The following is a 21425-nucleotide window of genomic DNA, read 5'->3' as shown; positions in this document are numbered from 1 at the left end:
TGTGATGTGTTACATTGTGTCAGTGATATGTTGTATCATTGCTGTGTTGTGTTACATTGTGGAAGGGCTGTGTCAGTACAGTGAGTTACATTGTATTAGTGCTGTGTTACATTGTGTCAGTGATATGTTGTATCATTGCTGTGTTGTGTTACATTGTGTCAGTGATGCCATATTTCAATAGGGCTGTGTGCTGTCTCAGTACAGTGTGCTGTTACATTGTGGCAGTGCGGTGTGATACAATGTATCAGGGCTGTGTCAGTGTGTGGTTACATTGTATCAATGCTGTGTGATGTGTTACATTGTGTCAGTGATATGTTGTATCACTGCTGTTATGTGTTATATTGTGTCAGGGCTGTGTCAGTACAGTGTGTTACATTGTATTAATGCTGTGTGATGTGTTACATTGTGTCAGTGATATGTTGTATCATTGCTGTGATGTGTTACATTGTGTCAGTGATGTGTTGTATCATTGCTGTGATGTGTTACATTGTGTCAGTGATGTGTTGTATCATTGCTGTGTTGTGTTACATTGTGTTAGTGATGCCATATTACATCAGGGCTGTGTGCTGTTACATTGTGTCAGGGCTGTGTCAGTACAGTGTGTTACATAGTATTAGTGCTGTGTTTATTGTGTCAGTGATATGTTGTATCACTGCTGTGATGTGTTACATTGTGTCAGTGATATGTTGTACCATTGCTGTGATGTGTTACATTGTGGCAGGGCTGTGTCAGTACAGTGTGTTACATTGTATTAGTGCTGTGTTACATTGTGTCAGTGATGTGTTGTATCATTGCTGTGTTGTGTTACATTGTGTCAGTGATGTGTTGTATCATTGCTGTGTTGTGTTACATTGTGTCAGTGATGTGTTGTATCATTGCTGTGTTGTGTTACATTGTGTCAGTGATGTGTTGTATCATTGCTGTGTTGTGTTACATTGTGTCAGTGATGTGTTGTATCATTGCTGTGTTGTGTTACATTGTGTCAGTGATGTGTTGTATCATTGCTGTGATGTGTTACATTGTGTCAGTGATATGTTGTATCATTGCTGTGTTGTGTTACATTGTGTCAGTGATATGTTGTATCATTGCTGTGTTGTGTTACATTGTGTCAGTGATGTGTTGTATCATTGCTGTGTTGTGTTACATTGTGTCAGTGATATGTTGTATCATTGCTGTGATGTGTTACATTGTGGCAGTGATATGTTGTATCATTGCTGTGTTGTGTTACATTGTGTCAGTGATATGTTGTATCATTGCTGTGTTGTGTTACATTGTGTCAGTGATATGTTGTATCATTGCTGTGTTGTGTTACATTGTGTCAGTGATGCCATATTTCATCAGGTCTATGTGCTGTCTCAGTACAGTGTGTTACATTGTGTCAGTGATATGTTGTATCACTGCTGTGTTGTGTTACATTGTGGCAGGGCTGTGTCAGTACAGTGTGTTACATTGTATTAGTGCTGTGTTACATTGTGTCAGTGATGTGTTGTATCATTGCTGTGTTGTGTTACATTGTGTCAGTGATGCCATATTACATCAGGGCTGTGTGCTGTCTCAGTACAGTGTGCTGTTACATTGTGGCAGTGCGGTGTGATACAATGTATCAGGGCTGTCAGTACAATGTGTAGTTACATTGTATCAGTGCTGTGTATTGTGTTACATTGTGTCAGTGATGCCATATTTCATCAGGGCTGTGTGCTGTCTCAGTACAGTGTGCTGTTACATTGTGGCAGTGCGGTGTGATACAATGTATCAGGGCTGTGTCAGTGTGTGGTTACATTGTATCAGTGCTGTGTGATGTGTTACATTGTGTCAGTGATATGTTGTATCATTGCTGTGATGTGTTACATTGTGTCAGTGATATGTTGTACCATTGCTGTGATGTGTTACATTGTGTCAGTGATATGTTGTATCATTGCTGTGATGTGTTACATTGTGTCAGTGATATGTTGTATCATTGCTGTGTTGTGTTACATTGTGTCAGTGATGTGTTGTATCATTGCTGTGTTGTGTTACATTGTGGCAGGGCTGTGTCAGTACAGTGCGTTACATTGTATTAGTGCTGTGTTTATTGTGTCAGTGATGTGTTGTATCATTGCTGTGTTGTGTTACATTGTGTCAGTGATGCCATATTACATCAGGGCTGTGTGCTGTCTCAGTACAGTGTCCTGTTACATTGTGGCAGTGCGGTGTGATACAATGTATCAGGGCTGTGTCAGTGTGTGGTTACATTGTATCAGTGCTGTGTGATGTGTTACATTGTGTCAGTGATATGTTGTATCATTGCTGTGATGTGTTACATTGTGTCAGTGATATGTTGTATCAGTGCTGTGTGATGTGTTACATTGTGTCAGTGATATGTTGTATCATTGCTGTGATGTGTTACATTGTGTCAGTGATATGTTGTACCATTGCTGTGATGTGTTACATTGTGTCAGTGATATGTTGTACCATTGCTGTGATGTGTTACATTGTGGCAGGGCTGTGTCAGTACAGTGCGTTACATTGTATTAGTGCTGTGTTACATTGTGTCAGTGATGTGTTGTATCATTGCTGTGTTGTGTTACATTGTGTCAGTGATGCCATATCACATCAGGGCTGTGTGCTGTCTCAGTACAGTGTGCTGTTACATTGTGGCAGTGCGGTGTGATACAATGTATCAGGGCTGTGTCAGTGTGTGGTTACATTGTATCAGTGCTGTGTGATGTGTTACATTGTGTCAGTGGGTGTGTTGCAGCCCGTGACGTCAGTGCAGTGGCCGCGGTGCATTGTGGGAGTATCCGGATCCTCTGCAGCACCAGGGACAGCGCCGGAGCCGGGACACGCTGGAGACTGGGGGCCGCCGGGTCATCACTACGCCCGGTGCTCGACGCCCGCATTCCGATGTGCCGCCCGGCGCCGCTCTCTGCCCAGACCCGGCACAAATTCCGGGAAGGACCGGAGTCAAGCGGTGAGAGGGTGGAGGAGGGAGGGAGGGGGTGACCTCTGCCGGGCGGGGGCCGTATGTACCGGGGGACTCTGACAGCCGGATGACCTAAGCACGGTAGTGATTGCCGGCTGTGACTAATAGTGAGGGTGACACTGATGATTATGGGTGTTTCTATTACTGAAGGTTCCTGGTGTTATTATTTGCGGGTGACACTAATGGTTCCAGGTGTAATTTGCGGGTGACATTAATGGTTTCCGGTATTATTATTTTGGGGGTAAAACTGCTGAATCAAGCTGTTACTGTTTGGGGTGATGTTGATGGTTCCTGGTTTTATTATTTTTAAGGTGACACTGATAGTCCGGGGTGTTATTATTTAATGGTAGCACTGATGGTTCCATGTGTAATTTGGGGGTGACATTGATGTTTCCGGGTGTTATTATTTAGGTGTGATACTGATGGGGTTCCTGTTATTTTCGGGGAGTAACATTGATGGGTCCAAGTATTAATATTTGAGAGTGAAAATGATGGGACCGGCTGTTATTATTTGAGGGTGACAGTGATGGGTTTGGGTGTTATGTGGTGATACTGACGGATCCGGATGTTATTACGCTTGGGTGACAATGATGGGTTCTTGTGTTATTATTTGGGGTGACACTGATAGTTCGGGGAGTTATTATTAAAGAACACAGAACATTTTAGGTGTTGCTGACGGGTGACACTGAAGGTTCCAGGTTATGGTGGCTGATGATGACAGCTGTTACTATTAATTCAGGTGATACTTGTGATTCCAGGTGTTAATATTACAGGCAGATAACACTGTTGGTGGCACTCATGATTCAAGGTGTTATTATTGGCAAATGGCACTGTTGATTCCAGGTGTTATTATTACGCTGATTACATTTTTATTTACGGGTGTTGCTATTATGACTGGATGTTAAGGATGATTCCAGGTGTTATCAATCCTGCAGGGTGACGCTTGTGATTCCAGGAGTTGTTATTGCTGAAAGGTGACACTGATTATTCTGACTGTTATTATTACTGTGGGGTGATACTAGTAATTTCAAGGATTACTGTTGCTGCAAACTGGATTTTACTTTCACTGCAGGTTTATATTGATTATTTCAGGGATTACTATTACTGCAGCGAGACACTGAATATCCCAGTTGTTGTTATTACTGCAGGGTGACAATTGTGATTTCAGGTGTTATTGTATAGTGGTAGGTGACACTGGAGATTCCAAGTGTTGTTATTGTTGAAGGGTGTCACTGAAGATTTTAGGTGCTATTTTTACTGATGGGCGACACTGATGATTCTAGGTGTTTATATTACTGCTGGGTGACACTGATGATTATAGGTGTTTATATTGCTGTTGGATGACACTGATGATTCTAGGTGTTTATATTATTGATGGGTGACACTGATGATTCCAGGTGTTTATATTACTGCTGGGTGACACTGATGATTCTAGGTGTTTATATTACTATTGGATGACACTGATGATTATAGGTGTTTATATTACTGCTGGGTGACACTGATGATTATAGGTGTTTATATTACTGCTGGGTGACACTGATGATTCCAGGTGTTTATAATACTGTCGGGTGACACTGATGATTCTAGGTGTTTATATTACTGTCGGGTGACACTGATGATTCTAGGTGTTTATATTATTGATGGGTGACACTGATGATTCCAGGTGTTTATATTACTGTCGGGTGACACTGATGATTCTAGGTGTTTATATTACTGTTGGATGACACTGATGATTCTAGGTGTTTATATTACTGTTGGATGACACTGATGATTCCAGGTGTTTATATTATTGATGGGTGACACTGATGATTCCAGGTGTTTATAATACTGTCGGGTGACACTGATGATTCTAGGTGTTTATATTACTGTTAGATGACACTGATGATTCTAGGTGTTTATATTATTGATGGGTGACACTGATGATTCCAGGTGTTTATAATACTGTTGGGTGACACTGATGACTCCAGGTGTTTGTATTACTGTTGGATGACACTGATGATTTTAGGTGTTAATATTACTGTCGGGTGACACTGATGATTCCAGGTGTTATTATTACTGGTGGGTGATACTGATGATTCCAAGTGTTAGTATTACTGTTGGATGACACTGATGATTCCAGGTGTTATTATTACTGGTGGGTGACACTGATGATTCCAGGTGTTGGTATTACTGTCGAGTGACACTGATGATTCTAGGTGTTTATATTACTGTCGGGTGACACTGATGATTCTAGGTGTTTATATTACTGTCGAGTGACACTGATGATTCCAGGTGTTATTATTACTGGTGGGTGACACTGATGATTCCAGGTGTTGGTATTACTGTCGGGTGACACTGATGATTCTAGGTGTTTATATTACTGTCGGGTGACACTGATGATTCCAGGTGTTATTATTACTGGTGGGTGATACTGGTGATTCTAGGTGTTTATATAACTCTCCGATGACACTGATGATTCCAGGTGTTGGTATTACTGTCGGGTGACACTGATAATTCTAGGCATTATTATTTATCGTGGGTGATACTGATGATTCCAGGTGTTGGTATTACTGTTTGGTGACACTGATGAGGTGTTTTATTATAGCAGAGTGATACTAGTTATTCCAGGGATTAGCATTACTGCAGGGGGACACTGGGGATTCAAGAGTTTTACTTTTACTGTGGGATGACACTGATTATATCAGGGATTACTATTACTGCAGAAGGACACGGGCATTATTATTGCAGGGTGATACGTGTGATTCTAGGTGTTATTATTACCTTTTTATATTAGATGTTATTAATACTGCAGGATGACATTTATGATTCCAAGTGTTATTACTAGCGGGCGATACTGATAATCCCAGGGATCATTATTACTGTAAGGTGACGCTGATGACTACAGGTCTTGTTATTACTGTCAGGTGTTATCATTACTGCAGAGTAATACTGATGATTCCAGGTCCTACTATTACTGTTGGGTGATACTGGTGATATTTGTGATTCCAGGTGTTATATTTACTCGCTGCAGACACTGATGATTCCAGTTGTTCATATTACTATCAGCTGACACTAATGATTCTAGGTATCATTGCTGAAAGATGACACTGGTTATTTCTAGGTGTTACTGTTACTGCTGATTCGTACTGATGATTCCAGGTCTTGGTATTACTGCAGGGTGACACTGGTAATTCTAGGTTTTAGTTTTACTGCTGTGTGACAGTGATTATTCCAGGGATTTCTATTACTGCAGTGAGACAGATAATTCCAGTTGTTGTTACTGTCAGGTTACACTGATTATCCCGGGTGTTATTATTACTACCAGATGACATTAATGATTTCTGGTGTTATTATTAACACTGCAGTTTGAAACTGGTGTTATTACACTCATTGTCAAAAAACAATCCCTCTCCTAGAAGTTGTCAGAATCAAATGAAACTTTCTCTGTGTGATTGTAATATTGACATGAGTACGTGATTACTATTTCAGAGCTAAAGGGTAATTTATTGTGGATGACAGAACACTTTCTCTAGAAGCTCTAGAACCTGTTGTACCACCTTTAGCTTGGATACAACATGTGATACAGGTGGCATGGAGGCACTAGTACTCTCTTGGCCATCTCTAGTTTTGATGCAATATGTGATACAGGCTCTAGTACCCTGTTGTATCGCCTCTAGCTTGGATACAAGATGTGATAGGGGAAGAATGGAGGCTCTAGTACCCTGTTGTATCGCCTCTAGCTTGGATACAAGATGTGATACGGGGAAGAATAGAGGCTCTAGTACACTGTTGGGCTGCCTTTAGCTTGGATGCAAGATGTGATATAAGCAGGCATGGTGGCTCTAGTATCCTGTCGGGCCACCTCTACTTGGATACAAGATGTGATACGGGGGTATGGAGACTCCAGTATCGTGTTGGTCCGCCTCTAGCTTGGATACAAGTTGTGATATGGGTGGCCATGGGGGTATACGGTTTCTGTGTAGTATGCTGCGGTATATCACTCCACATTTGCTGCAACTGAGCCTCCAGATCATGCAAACTCGTAGGCTGTTAAAGTTTGCATCCCAGATGGTCCCATACATGTTCTATTGGCGATGAAATCTGGCCACCTGGCGGCCACGGAAGTGTGACAGTCTTGCTATGACCCCCTTGTGTTTGCGGCCGAGCATTATCCTGCTGCCTCTTGGAAGCCGCCATGAGAGGAACACATATGGCTGCAGGATGTCCTGAACCTATCGCTGAGCTGTCATTGTCCCTTGTACCACTACTAGGGGTGACCAACTGTTGTGTGCGATGCCCCTAGACCATCACACCAGCAGGGGGCAGTGTGCCACTCCACAGCAAAGGCATGATTGGGGCGCTCACCCCAAGGTCTCCAGACATGAACATGACCGTTGTCAGCGCCCAATCTAAACCTGCATTTGTCGCTGAAGACAACTCGGTTCCACTCCGTATCAGACCAGTTTCGTCATTTACGACACCATTGCAAACAGAGGCGAAGGTGGGTGTCAAAGGCAGAACATGTAATGGGCGCCGTGAGACCAAATGTCCTTCAGCCAAGCGCTTGGAAATGGGTTTTTACAGACACAGGGGCCTGTAATGATGGTGCCATTTGTCTCTGGATGGCGGAGAATGAAACAGTTGGAGCTGCTCTTGCTTGTCGGATGATCCTCACTACTTGTGGTCTGTTGAGAGTGTCCTGAGCCCGGTCACCTTGTGTGCCCTCACACATCCACTGGTCCCAAAACCTCCTAACAGTCTGGTCAGAACAGCATGTCTAGTGGTCAACAAGCTCTACACAAGTGGAAGAAGCGGTCACTACACACAAGAAGCCTCTGAGAGCCTTTTTATAGGACAAGGGTGGAACCACTTTGAGGTCTCAATTGACAACACCGTTCATCTAGTCGCACCACGACTCCAATCATTTCTTCTTGGGGCTTGATTTTTTTTTTTGGATAAAGAGTGTATTACTGAAGGCTGACCCTGGTAATTCTAGGTGTTATTGTTATTGCAGGGTGATGATGATTTCAGTTGTTACTATTAATGCGGCTGACACTGATGATTGTAGTTGTTCATATTACTGTCAGGTGATACTGATGATTCTAGGTGTTATTCTTACTGCAGGATAGCACTGATTATTTCTAGGTTTTACTATTACCGCAGGGTGACACTAATGATTCCAGCTGGTATTATTACTGTAAGGTGACACTATTGTTTCCAATTATTATATTTTTCTATGGGTTAGACTGATGATTCCAGGTGTTATTACTGCCGGAAGACACAGATGATTCCAGGTGTTATTACTGCATGATAACACTAAGGATTTCAGGTGTTGTTACTGCTGGATGACACTGATGATTCCAGGTATTCATATTACTGTTGGGTGATGCTAATTATTCCAAGTGTTATTATTGCAGGATGACTCTGGTTATTTCTAGGTGTCACTATTATTGCTGATTGACAGTGATAATTCCAGGTCTCATTAGTACTGCAGGGTGACACTGGAAACTCTAGATTTTACGTTTACTGCTGTGTGACAGTGATTATTCTAGGGATTACTATTATTGCAGTGAGACTGATGATTCCAGGTGTTGTTATTACTGTCAGGTAACAGTGATGATTCTAGTTATTACTGCAGGGTGACACTGACTATTCCAGGTATTGTTATTACTGTCAGGTCACGCTAATGATTCCAGTTGTTATTACTGCAGGGTGACACTGAATATTCCAGGTGTTGTTATTGTCAGGTGACAGTCACGATTCCCGTTGTTAATAATGCAGGGTGACACTGACTATTCCAGGTGTTGTTACTGTCAGGTGACACTGATGATTCTAGTTATTACTTCAGGGTGACAATGACTATTCCAGGTGTTATTACTGCAGGGTGACACTGACAATTCCAGGTGTTGTTACTGTCAGCTGACACTGATGATTCAAGTTTTTATTGCTGCAGGGTGACACTGACTATTCCAGGTGTTGTTGTAACTGTCAGCTGACACTGATGATTCCAGTTTTTGCTGTCAGGGCACACTGACTATCCCAGGTGTTATTACTGTTAGCTGACACTGATGATTCCAAGTGTTATTACTGCAGGGTGACACTGACTATTCCAGGTGTTGTTACTGTCAGCTGACACTGATGATTCAAGTTTTTATTGCTGCAGGGTGACACTGACTATTCCAGGTGTTGTTGTAACTGTCAGCTGACACTGATGATTCCAGTTATTGCTGTCAGGTGACACTGACTATCCCAGGTGTTATTACTGTTAGCTGACACTGATGATTCCAAGTGTTATTACTGCAGGGTGACACTGACTATTCCAGGTGTTGTTACTGTCAGCTGACACTGATGATTCTAGTTATTACTGTAGGGTGACACTGACTATTCCAGGTGTTACTACTGTCAGGTGACACTGATGATTCCAGTTGTTATTACTGCAGGGTGACACTGACTATTCCAGGTGTTGTTACTGTCAGCTGACACTGATGATTCCAGGTGTTAATACTGTCAGCTGACACTGATGATTCCAGGTGTTAATACTGTCAGCTGACACTGATGATTCCAGGTGTTGTTACTGTCAGCTGATGCTGATGATTCCAGGTGTTATTTTTACTGCAATATGACAATGGTGATTGCTTCCAGCTATTAATATTATTGCCGGATGACGCTGATGATTCAAGTTGTTCATATTAATGTCGGGGTGATGCTGATGATTTTAGGTGTAATTATTACTGCAGGTTAACCCTGCGTGTTTTTTAGGTGTCGCTATTCCTGCTAGTTTGCACTGATTTCAGGTATTCCTATTATTGTCGGTTGACACTGATGATACTCAGTGTTATTATTACTACAAGATGACACTGATGATGGCTGATAATGATTGTTCTTGTAAGGCTGTCGTATTTACACGTGCATTTGTGTTGCATTTTTGTATGTTTTTTTTAATATTTTGTGCATGACCTATGCATTTGCACAGGCAAAAAAAAAATGTAGCCCAAACCTGAAGCACATGACTTAAATGTGCTTTTCCTGTAGAAGCTGTTTGGTTCTAAACAGTCACCGAAAACCGTGGCGTTTTGCGGCTTAAATATGTGACGTTCTCAGCAGCGTTTTTGATGTGCAATTAACATGCACATCCAAAAACAGCATAGAAACGACATGCGGGAACACAACCCTTCTGCTGGGTGTAACTGATGATTCCGGGTATTGTTGTTGGGAGCTGACTTTGAGAGGTGATGATTTCAGGTGTTATTATTAGTACTGGTGAACTGAGCGTTCTGCTTGTTGTTATCACTGTTTCCAGATGTTATAATTATGGCGGTGTGATGCTGATGGTTATTACGTGGGATTGATCATTCTGAGTGTTGTTATTACTGATCATTCTGAATGTTATATTCACTGGGGGGTGACTCATTCCGGGTGTTAGTAATAATTCTGAGTGATTCCAGATGGTTTTATTATTTTGGGGGTGACACTGATGATTTTCGGTGTTATTTCTTGGGGGGTGACACTAATGATGCTAGTTGTTGTCATCCCTGCGGAGTGACACTAATAATCTCATATGTTATTATTATTATTACTGTTTAAGGACGCTGTTGATTCGAGGTGTTCTCATCACTGTTTTTTTGCCCCATGGGTTTTACTATTAAGTGTATCCAGAACTGCTGGACGTCACGGATGATTCTGAGTTTTACTATAAGGCTGGTTTCTTTTTGTATGAACGCCACGCTCGTCGCGTTTTTGCCGCAGGCGGTTTCTGTCACATCTTTTTGCATCAAGAATCGGGGAGTAAGGAATCATGACTTGCACTACAATCAGGCCCTTTTTATGGTGTTTTTTTCCCCAGACTTGCAGTGTTTTTGCGATAGTGGCATTTTTTCTAAACTGCAGCGTGCTCTGGGTCTAGCATTTTCCCATAGACTTCTCTATAAGAAAAAATAAATGGGTCAAACCATTAAGGGGTTGTCTGACAAGACAATCCCACTTTAATAGGGCTGCCTGCAGTAAAAATGTAAAATGAACCATAGTTACCACACCACTGGGATCCAGCACTGAAACCCCGCTGTGGTCCCGGTGTTTGCTCTGACAGATGATGTCACAGGAAACCAGGTGACTGCTGCAGCCAATGAGAAAATGTGCTACTTTTATCTGGCAGTAAAGAGGTGGATGGATCCACCCCCTATGTGTAAGGGAAGCCGCAGGCCACTTTCACATGACCGTATTTTTACTCATTTGGTCCGTCTTAAGGGGACTGTAATATGGAGCTAATGTAAATTTATAGGGCTAATTACATGGATGTATTTTTTTATGACCGTTTTTAAAAACTTCCGATTTCTGTTTGAAAATAATGTAGATTCGCCCTAGGATTAAACCTATTTAATGGGGCTTGTCTGTAGGCCGAATACACGCCAAAAAAGTACATGCCAATTGGCTTTTTTTCCGCAACACTGATTTCAAATTCTTGCCATGTGACCTATAACACGGATTCCCATTGAACTCAAAAGCATGCAAAAAGGACACAAACTCCATATGTTACTATTACCCTCTTCTATAGGCCTTTCACTAGCCAAGCCAGAAACCTACAGCACACTGATGAGGGACGAAAACCCCAAAACAGCTCTCTGTGTATGGTTATTCTGGCTTTTGGTTTTCAATTCCCAGTCATTGTTATAAAGACTTGTATAAAGGGCCGGATATTGACTTTCATGAATACTGCCTCTCAATAGGGGGCGCTGCAGAGGTATTGTTCCATCTTCCGCATTTGCATTTCTTGATTACTGATGAGTGTTATGCTTGGTTTAGACACAATGATTATCACTCGAAAAATCTTTTGAGCGATAATCATTGTGTGCTTAACAGCGCAAGGTGGTCGCTCAAATGTTGAGCGATCACCTTGTGCTGTTAAGCACACAATGATTATCGCTCAAAAGATTTTTCGAGTGATAATCATTGTGTCTAAACCAAGCATAACACTCATCAGTAATCAAGAAATCAAGTAATCAAGCAAGAACGGAGGATGCAGAAGACAAGCGGGGCCACTTGCCTTCTGCATCCAGCTGTTCTCTGCTCAGAGCGCCCGTCTGTTATACAGCCGAGCGCTCCGAGCGGGGTATGGAGAACACAGCTGGACTGCTCTGTTCTTCATATCCCGCCTGTCTTCAGGGAGCGGGATAAAGCTGAAACAATAGTATCAGCTGTATCCCGCTGTGAATCCCTGATAACTGATCGCTGATCTTTCAGCATGCTAAAAGATCAGCGACGGCTTAACGAAAGCTGCACGATGCCAGAGTAGTTAGACGCAACGATTATCACTCAAAAGATGGCTTCGAGCGAAAATCGTTGAGAATACTGATGAGAAGGTGGTTGTTCTAAGTATTACTGATTGATAATAATATTACAGAGAGGTCACCCTGATTACTCCAGTGTGACTGGTGATACAAATGACCCTAGGTGTATCGCTTAGAATCCAATCTGGATAAGATGTTTCATTTTAGGCTGCTTTCACATTACATTATGAGAATCCATGTGTAGATGCATCTTGTCTTCCATCTTTTAAGCCTCTTTCAGGGCGCCTTCAAACTTGCGATCGCGATATCGCTGCATTTTTTTTAACGCAAATGTCAATAGGACTTTCTAATGTTAATCCGCATTGCACAAAAATCGCAAGTTTATGCTTTGCAATTTTTGTGCGATGCGTTTTTAACATTAGAAAGTCCTATTGACATTCGCAATTAAAAATAAAGCAGCGATATGGTAATCGTAAGTGTGAAGGCACCCTCACACGGGTGACAGCAATATCGCCGCTACAAAATCACAGTGATATTGCAGCTTTGTTGCCGCAATTTTGTAGCAATAGCGATGCATTTTTGTGTGGATTTTATCGTGAGAACGTTAAGCCCTACCCCGAAACTAAGCCCTAGCTGCACTCCCAAAAAAAGAAATTCTTACCCAAAAGAATCCTCCCGCTGCTTTCCGGAGCTCCGATGGGCGTCCTGCAGTCCTCATTCGCCCACAGAAGATCACTTCCTGGTTGCGGGATTCATAAATCCCGCCTCCAGGAAGCAATGGCTCTGGATGAACCAATCACAGCCATCGCGTTGAAACAATCAACAGCCAGGGCGTCGTGGAGGCGGGATTTATGAATTAGCCAATCAATGCTGCGGCTCAGCCAATTCATAAATCCCGCCTCCATAAGACCGAGACAACTTCTGCTCCAAGGACGGCGCTTTGCTATCCAGCGTAAAAGGCCGACAGGGATGGAAACTGTCTGAGATGAAGTCTCTATCACATATTCGCCCCTTTGGTGCCATCCAGGTTCTGTTCCCATGCCATTTTTTTGCATGGACGACAAAAAACAGCACAAAACATGTGCTGCATCCATATAACGTAACGTGAAACTAGCCTTGTGCCGATTTCAGACGAGTGTATGGATGCGTATTACAGATGTGTTTTAGATGACATTACAACCGCATGTCATCGGTATCTCATCAGTATTTGTCTCCGTATGGTTTATTTTCTAAAAACGTCCAATAAAAGTTAATAGAGAAACAGAGGAAAATGGGCAGAAAATAGGTCATGGTGCGTAAAAAAATGGCTGTAAAAACACAATGGCCACGTGACCAGATCTATAGATCTACATGAGACCAAATATGGAGCTTGAATACGGCCATCCGAAATAAAATAAGAAAAGACCTGTGATTGTGAGGGCTCTTTCACACGGCACATGTACGCCGCTTTTTCACGCCCGGCCGTATATACGCTACTGATGTGAAGCATTGGTTTCCAATGCATCCGTTCACAAGGGCGAATATGCGGCGCATAAAAATGTGGAACCGTAAAAAATAGGACCAAAATACGCGCCGAGTCATATCCTTTGGGCAAAAAGATAGTTCTGGAATAGAGATGAGCGAGTATACTCGCTAAGGCACATTACTCGAGCGAGACTTTGATGTGGATCTGTACCAAAATATGCTGCGGATTTCGGTCTGTATCCGTACCAAAATCTGTCCCGATTGGACGCACCCTAAGGCCTCCGGCACACAGACGTTTTTGTACAGCGTGTAGCGCTACCTTTTCAGCGATGCGCTAACCGTTGTACAACGCTCCCATTCATTTCAATGGGGCTGCTCACAAGCATCTTCAATGCCGCACTTTGACAGCGATGCATGTTCTATCTTTGGCCGTTTTCAGCCCAGCGTCGCCCATTAAAACGAATGGGCAGCGGTTTCAGCGCTGCTGAAAACGTGGCACAACTTGTTACCACATTTTTGGCAGCGCTAAATGCAAGCGACTACCAAAAAATAAAAAATCAATACTTCCCTAGCTGATGCCACCTGGGTTCCCGCCGCTGTTTTCTGGAGCTCCGTGCTGGCTGCCAGGCACTTGTCAAGCCAACAAAGCATCTATTGCTAGTGATGGGGATTAAAATCCCTGCCTTAGCAAGAGATTGCTCTGATTGGCTAAGCCAGCTGAGTGTCAGCTGGCTCCACCAATCAGAGCTGGTGCTCGATGCACCAATTACAACCATTCAATGAATGGCTGTGATTGGTGCATCCATCGCTGGCTGTGATTGGCTGAACCAGCTGACACTGCTGAAAACACAAAAATGCATGACAACGCTGCTGAAACTGCAATAAAGGCCTGTGTGAGGGAGGCCTAATACAGTCTTCTATGCTAAATTCAAATATGAAATCTGTTTTGCTCTATCGCCCGTGGAGAACATGCAGGCTACACATGAGGCGGCCATCACTTTTAAGCCTTCGAGGTTTACAGTGTTTGATGTGGTGACTGATATAGTTTAGTGTCGTATGCGTATATTCTCTGTATTTACATTTTTATATGCCACGGAAGTGCTGAAGTCATCCGAATACTTTCTGCGGTATTGTGGAGAATAGACTTTCAAGTCCCAGAGACAAAATTTCACTCCTTGAATCGGGAAGAGCTGTGAGCTGTATTCTGGCTGCAAAGCGGATGATGAAGATAAGACTTGGCCCCTCGTGTTGGTGGTTTAGCTTGTGTTAGAGTTCTTACCGGATGGGTGAATGGGTCATGCCATCGGCCATTTCAGTGGTTTGGAAAAAAACGGCAGATCATACGTCAGACTGACACAAATACCAGGGATCACTTCTTAACTCATGGGGCATCTTATTCAAGATGTCTAAAAGAAATAAAGTGCTCTGGAAAGAAAAAATGAAAGATGTGATTGGTTGATATGATCAACAAAGACAGTATGCCCTTTCAGACATTTTTGGTAAATATGCCCCAATGTCAAGTATCCAAATTGGCCATCTGCAAGAAGACTTGTCCCGCACAGTGAAGTATACTGAATTTTCCCACAAGTTCTCAGCAATGTTGATCCTGATGAAGAAGATCAAATAGAACAGAGCAAAGAGAAGGTGGATTGTGATCCAACATTTCAAGCAAGGTATTCTACCTCCTCTGAGCCTCATCTACTAACGCAAGGTGATCTTATTGATCTTGTCCGTGATTTGAACTTGTCCTAAAAACAAGCTGCAAACATCTGTCGAGTTCGCTCAAAGCAGATGGACGTTGTTCATATTTCCTGACCTGACGTTCCAGTTCATCCCAAAGATGTTCAGTAGGGTTCAGGCTGTGCAGGCCAGTCCAATCGCAAACCAACGTATATCAAGTTTGGATGTGTGACGAGGCACGTTGTCTTGTTGGAAGTATGGCCGACCATTCCCAAAGCATTGCCACATTGTCAGCAGCACATTATTGTCTAGAACATCAAGGTTGACCTCCATGCTTATGGTTCCTGCTACTACAACTAATGGACCAAGGCCAAGCCACATAAAACTTCCACAGACTATAATGGAGCCTCCGCTGTACTTGTTTCACAACACACTTGGGCAAAAGGCGTTCCCCATCACCCTCCACACCCTAAAATATGTCCATCTGATGTGAAAATGGAGTAGTGCAATTCATCACTCCATAGAAAATTCTTCCATCGCTCAACTGTTCAATGACAATGCTCCTTGCACCACTGTAGATGGGTTGATGCATCGCGCTTCATGGTGGACGGCTTGTGTGCAGCGTCATAAGTAGTGTATATGGTTCCCGTCACAAACTATGGCTGACAGCTCCAAGGGTCTGAATCTTATATCGTATGGTTTAGGACACACAACATGCTAATAGGACACAATCCATCCCACTGATAGGGGTGTCCAAATACTTTTGGTAGGATAGTAGTGAGTTGTTTTATGGAAGCTTCTGGCCAGCATTATAGACAAACAGACTGACCTTTATTGATTCATCAAAGGTAAATCTGAAAGCTGTACTTCTCCACAATGGGAATAAGTTCTCAATAGAGATAACTGAGCATACTCGCTAAGGGCAATTGCTCGAGTGAGCATTGCCCTTAGCGAGTACCTGCCCGCTCGAGACAAAAGGTTTGGGTGCCGGCGGGGGTGAGTGGTGAGTAGCGGCAGTCAGCAGAGGGAGCGGGGGGGAGAGAGGGAGATAGAGATCTCCCCTCTGTTCCCGCAGCTCCCTGCCCGCCGCCGGCACCCGAACCTTTTGTCTCGAGCAGGCAGGTACTCGCTAAGGGCAATGCTCGCTCATCACTAGTTCTCAACCATTCACTCAGGTCATGCAGCCAACATGAAAGAATTGGATGAAAATATGAAACTGCTGTTAGGAATAATTCAGTATGAGACGCATTCTTGTGATGTCTGCTGGAAGTTGAAAGTCATTGCCCTTTTATCGCCAATAGAACATGTATGGGACCATCTGGGACACCAACTTTGACAGCCTATGAATTTGCACGATCTAGAGGCTCAATTACAGGAAAGGTGAACCAATGTACTGCAGGATACCATACATAACCTGTATGCCTCCCTGCCCACCCATATCACATTTTATATCTAAGGCGGCCCAAAGGGGTACTAGAGCCTCCCTTCAAGTGGTCGGTTTTCTCTAATAAAAGATCCTTTTGCTCTGATATTGTAATCACTTATACCGTGTTTACCAAAAATAATACCCTGTCTTATATTAATTTTTGCCCCAAGAGAGACACTAGGTCTTATTTTTGGGGGAGATCTTATTATACTTACCTAGCAGGCTCAGTTCAGGTCCCTCCCGCTGCTCTCCACTGTTCCGACGTGCTTCCCGCGCGTCCTCGGCAGCTCATACAACATCACTTCCTGGTTATGGGATTTATAACCCATAGCCATCCCAGGAAGGGATGGTTGTGATTGGTTCTTCGACCGCTGAATTGATTGGCTGAGCAGCGGTGGAAGAACCAATCACAGCCATCGCTTCCTGGAGGTGGGATTTATGAATCCCTTAACCAGGAAGTGTTGTTCTACAAGTGACTGAGAGCTGCGTGAACCGCGCCGAACCTCTAGAGAGCAGCGGGAGGGACCCGGACTGAGCCTGTTAGGTAATGTATTCTTTTTTTTTCTTCTATGTAGTGTAACTAGGGATCATTTTGGGGTAGGGCTTATATTTCAAGCCTCCCCAAAAATTAGGCTAGGGCTTATTTTTGAGGAAATAGAGTATCAATGTTACAGTCACACAGAGAAAGTATCATTTGATTCTGACAACTCCTTCGAGGGAAGGGATTGGTTTTTTTTTTGGTTTTTTTTACTTTGCACGCTAAATACTTTACAGAAAAGGAAAATTGCTCCAGAGTTTCTGTCTTTTGTTCATCCAACTCGCAATGAATGGAACAAAAAGTGATCAAAAGGTTTGATGCAAGTCCAAAAGGTACACATGAAAATGTCAAGTCATCCTGCAAAAAACCAAACTCTTATACAGCTCCGGATGAGAAAAAAAAATCTGGCTTTGAATATGGCAACACAAAAACATGATTTTTTTAAAAAAAAAGTTCTTTTATTGTGCTAACGTAGCAAACCATACAAAGTATAAATTCAGTATCGCTGTAATAGTACTGACCTGTAAAGCTGATGTGATTTATACCGCGCTGTTTACACTGTAATCCCACATAACGGGAGTTGCTATCTATGTCTGTCCTCCGCTCTATACACAGTCTCTCCTCGTCTTCTATGGCCACGTGATCTCTTGTGTAGTCTGTGCAGACGCAATAAATCAAGTGCTAAGCACTTCTGTGCATGTCGATGGGACCGGTACCTGCATGATGATCCTCCCAGCATTGAGACAAGTGTTTGCTAGGGAACCCAAACATACATGGGGATGAAAAGAAATGCTTCCATGCTAGAGAGAAGCGGAGTATGGCTTTATGTGCAGTTATAGCAGGGTAAGCGAGGCCTTAAAGGGATATTCTGGGCATTTACTATTGATGACCTATCCTTAGTCTAGCAGTAGTTGATTGACGGGTGGGGGGTCCGCCGTTCGGAATGCCCACTGATCAGCTGATCAGTGCATCAGAGCCATTCGTCATCGGTGAAATAAATTGGAGCGATGTCTTCCATTACACTTCCTGCTCTGTCTGCAATGAGGAGCCAGAAGTGTAATGGAAGGCATCGTTCCCTTTGATTTCAAGAGGAACAAGCCTTTCTATTATATTTCTAACTTTGGCTACCAACGCAGATGCCAGTTCTGCTGACAGCAGGCTGGAGGATCAGCTGATCGATGGGGATCCCAAGTGGAGAACCACAACTGATCAACTATTGATGGCCTATCCTGAGAATAGATTATTAGTAAATGCTCAGAATACCCCTTTAATCATTGTATGATAAGACAATCTAATATACATTGTATATCATACGCTGTACTGTAGGTAAAGGAGCTCGTATACTTCGAATAGCTGCGGCCGAACAAATGAAGTGATGGTGCTTTATTTCCACCAGACTGGCTCTGTAAGCACAGTTTGGTACTATTATTGGATGTGGTGTATTGGTTATGGCATGTAATAAGCCGCTGGTTGTCCTTGCGGGGTTGGAGTGCGGGGACGGGACTTCTCTGCTTCTAACAGTCCCAAACTTGGGGTGCCGGTGCCAGGTTGAGCTGCCGCGGTTTCTGTAAAGGTTTGTGATATGAATACTCTCTGCCCTGTCATGACTCGTCGTGGAACTTGTTTTAATTTACAGGATCATAGCTGAATGAGGCCGGGGCAGGTGAGCATCCGACGGCTCTGGAATCACTAGCAAGATGGTGAGAGACATGGGTAATTCCTGGCATGTTTACTGGTTGGCATCACTCTCTCCAATGCTGATTCTGGGCACCCCATTGATACATCTGATGTATCTGAAGTAAGGGGCTTGTGCATGGTAAGCTGTGACCTAACTCACCCACTGCGGTGGCGCTGCTGACTGATGACATCATCTCTGGCAGTGGGGGGAGTTAGAGGCTGCATGAAGCTGACTTGGGGCAGTGGTGGACAATTCTGATTATGGCCTCGACTTATTTGCACTTTTCAGTCAGAAACTGGAGTTACTGAATATTTACAAAACAGAAATGTACCAGCACGCTTCAGAAAGATCAACCTCATGCTAAAAATCACCCCGAAGCAACACATAGAAGTATGAGGAAGTGGAGGAAATGTTATATAGTGGGGGGTGTATAGTGTAACAATAGGGGTAACAGGAGAGTAACGTCATAAGTTATAAGGAGTAATAGGAGGGATTATGTAGAATAATGGGAGGAGTTATATAAGGACTAAATTACAATTATAGACAAACCCAGTTTATCCGTTCATCATCCACAGTGCAGGGAGAAAAAGTAAGTGAACTTTTGTGTTAAGGACTCCTAAAACGAATTGGCGAAAGGTGCTTCTATTGAGGAGATGAAATTGTAAGTGCGGATTTCACAGGCATTTTACCCATTAAGTAAAGACACACAAAGCCTGCTTCTCGACTGCTCTTCTCAAGAAAGTAAGGTCAGTGCGGACTGTGCCTCGATGTAAGCAACTTGAAGACCTCCAAAGAGGCGCTTGACAAAGACTTCGTCTAGAGGTCGAAACGTTGCCACTGATGACCGGGGTGAATAAAGTCGGTTTTAGATAATACAGCAGTGTGGATGCTGCCTCTCTTTCCCCATGGATACCTCCAAAGAAGTGTTATAGAGACTTATGAGGCTGTACAAGGCTACAAAAGCTGAAGAGCTGAGTGTACATCAAAGCACGGTTATTATCTACAGATAGAGAACATTCAGGACTGCTCTACTTTCCCTAGGAGTGGATGTTGTGTTCTATAACTCCAAGAACACAATGGGCAGTCCTCAAAGATGTGAGAAAGAATGCAAGGGAACAGCAAAAGACCCTGAGAAGGCTTGACAAACTGCACAAGGCCACTTGGATATTCCAGAGTTTGGGACTGCTTTGCTCCTCAGGACCTGAATGCCATGTGATCATTGAGGCAGCAATGAATTCTGAGGTGGATCAGAACATCTTACCGGAGAATGTAGTAATTGACTAAGGAATGATGAAGAAAGAAGATTTGTGTTTTGGAATGCCCAATTATGAGTCCTGACTAACCCTATGGAAATGCTGTGGCATGACCTGAAGAAGGCTTTGCACCCCAAAAATACTGATCAACTAAAACACGTTTGCAGGGAGAAATGGTCCAAAATCCACTCACTATTGTACAAATCTTATTTGCAGCTCCAGGAATAGTTTGGTGGAGCTAATTGCTGCTTAAGAGGGATCTACAGGTGATTAAATTCAAGGTTCACTTACTTTTTCTGTCTGCAATGTGGATGTTACCCAATGTGCTCAATAAAACACTTTTACAGCACAGCTGTCTGTGTGATATCTGTTACATTGTGTTTGTCTAGAATTGTGACTAAGATACAATCTGATCACGTTTTTTAGTAATCAATGCAGAAATCCAGAGAGCACCAAAGGGTTCACATATTTTTTCTTGCAACTGTATGTGGTGTAATATGTGGTGTTTAACACTCAAAGGTCACTGCATTAGTAACAGTTTGGTTCATCTTTTTGGGCAATTATGGCTATGTTGAAGAATAGATTCCGCAAGGTGGTAGACATCCTCCATACTCAACTCAACCTCAACAGCTCCTTCAGTTGGTGCATATTTTGCAGATACGTGGGAGAAGATCTCACAGCCCTTTCCAGCATATCCCAAACATGTTTAGTGAGGTTACAGACTGGTGAGTTTGAGGGCCAAGGCTGTGTGGAGAATTTATTGTGTTCCACCAACCCCTCCCTAGTGATCCTGACTCGATAGCGCGTAGTGTTGCTCTGTTGAAAGATAGCACTGTGGTCGGGGAGGACCTCCTGAAAATATACGTGTAGATGGTCAGCTAAGAGGTCCCTGTAGCATTCACCATTCAAGAAATGTGGTATGGTGACTCATGGTCCGGGGCCATGCCAAGAAAACTCTCTCCAGTCCATGACACTGTCACTACCGGCCTGTTGAACCTCAGCGGTAAAACTACGAGATACACTTTCATGCTGATTTTGCAAGATGTGGACCCGGACATCCATATGGTTCAGCAGGAAACAGGACTCGTCGCTCCAAACGACCTTCTGCCATGTGTCCAAGGTGTATTGATGGGCCCATTCGAGGCATTGTTGGCACTGACG

The 21425-nt window shown here is 43.2% G+C and overlaps 2 protein-coding genes across 2 annotated transcripts in view; one reads left to right on the top strand and one right to left on the bottom strand.

The window, feature by feature from the left end:
* The window catches only part of DNPH1 (2'-deoxynucleoside 5'-phosphate N-hydrolase 1), a 66515-nt gene that overhangs the window by 42720 nt on the left and 2370 nt on the right, over positions 1-21425 (bottom strand). The window lies entirely within an intron of this gene.
* Positions 2878-21425, top strand: part of TTBK1 (tau tubulin kinase 1) — a 60881-nt gene continuing 42333 nt past the window's right edge. Inside the window, exon 1 of the mRNA XM_066595429.1 lies at positions 2878-2950. The gene's annotated coding sequence lies outside the window, so the exon portion shown is untranslated. The remainder of the gene's footprint in view (positions 2951-21425) is intronic.

The sequence above is a fragment of the Eleutherodactylus coqui genome, chromosome 3 (assembly GCF_035609145.1).
Source record: "Eleutherodactylus coqui strain aEleCoq1 chromosome 3, aEleCoq1.hap1, whole genome shotgun sequence".
NCBI classification, from domain to species: Eukaryota; Metazoa; Chordata; class Amphibia; order Anura; family Eleutherodactylidae; genus Eleutherodactylus; species Eleutherodactylus coqui.
Note: the sequence above shows the minus strand (reverse complement) of the source record. Positions and strands in the feature narration are given on the sequence as shown.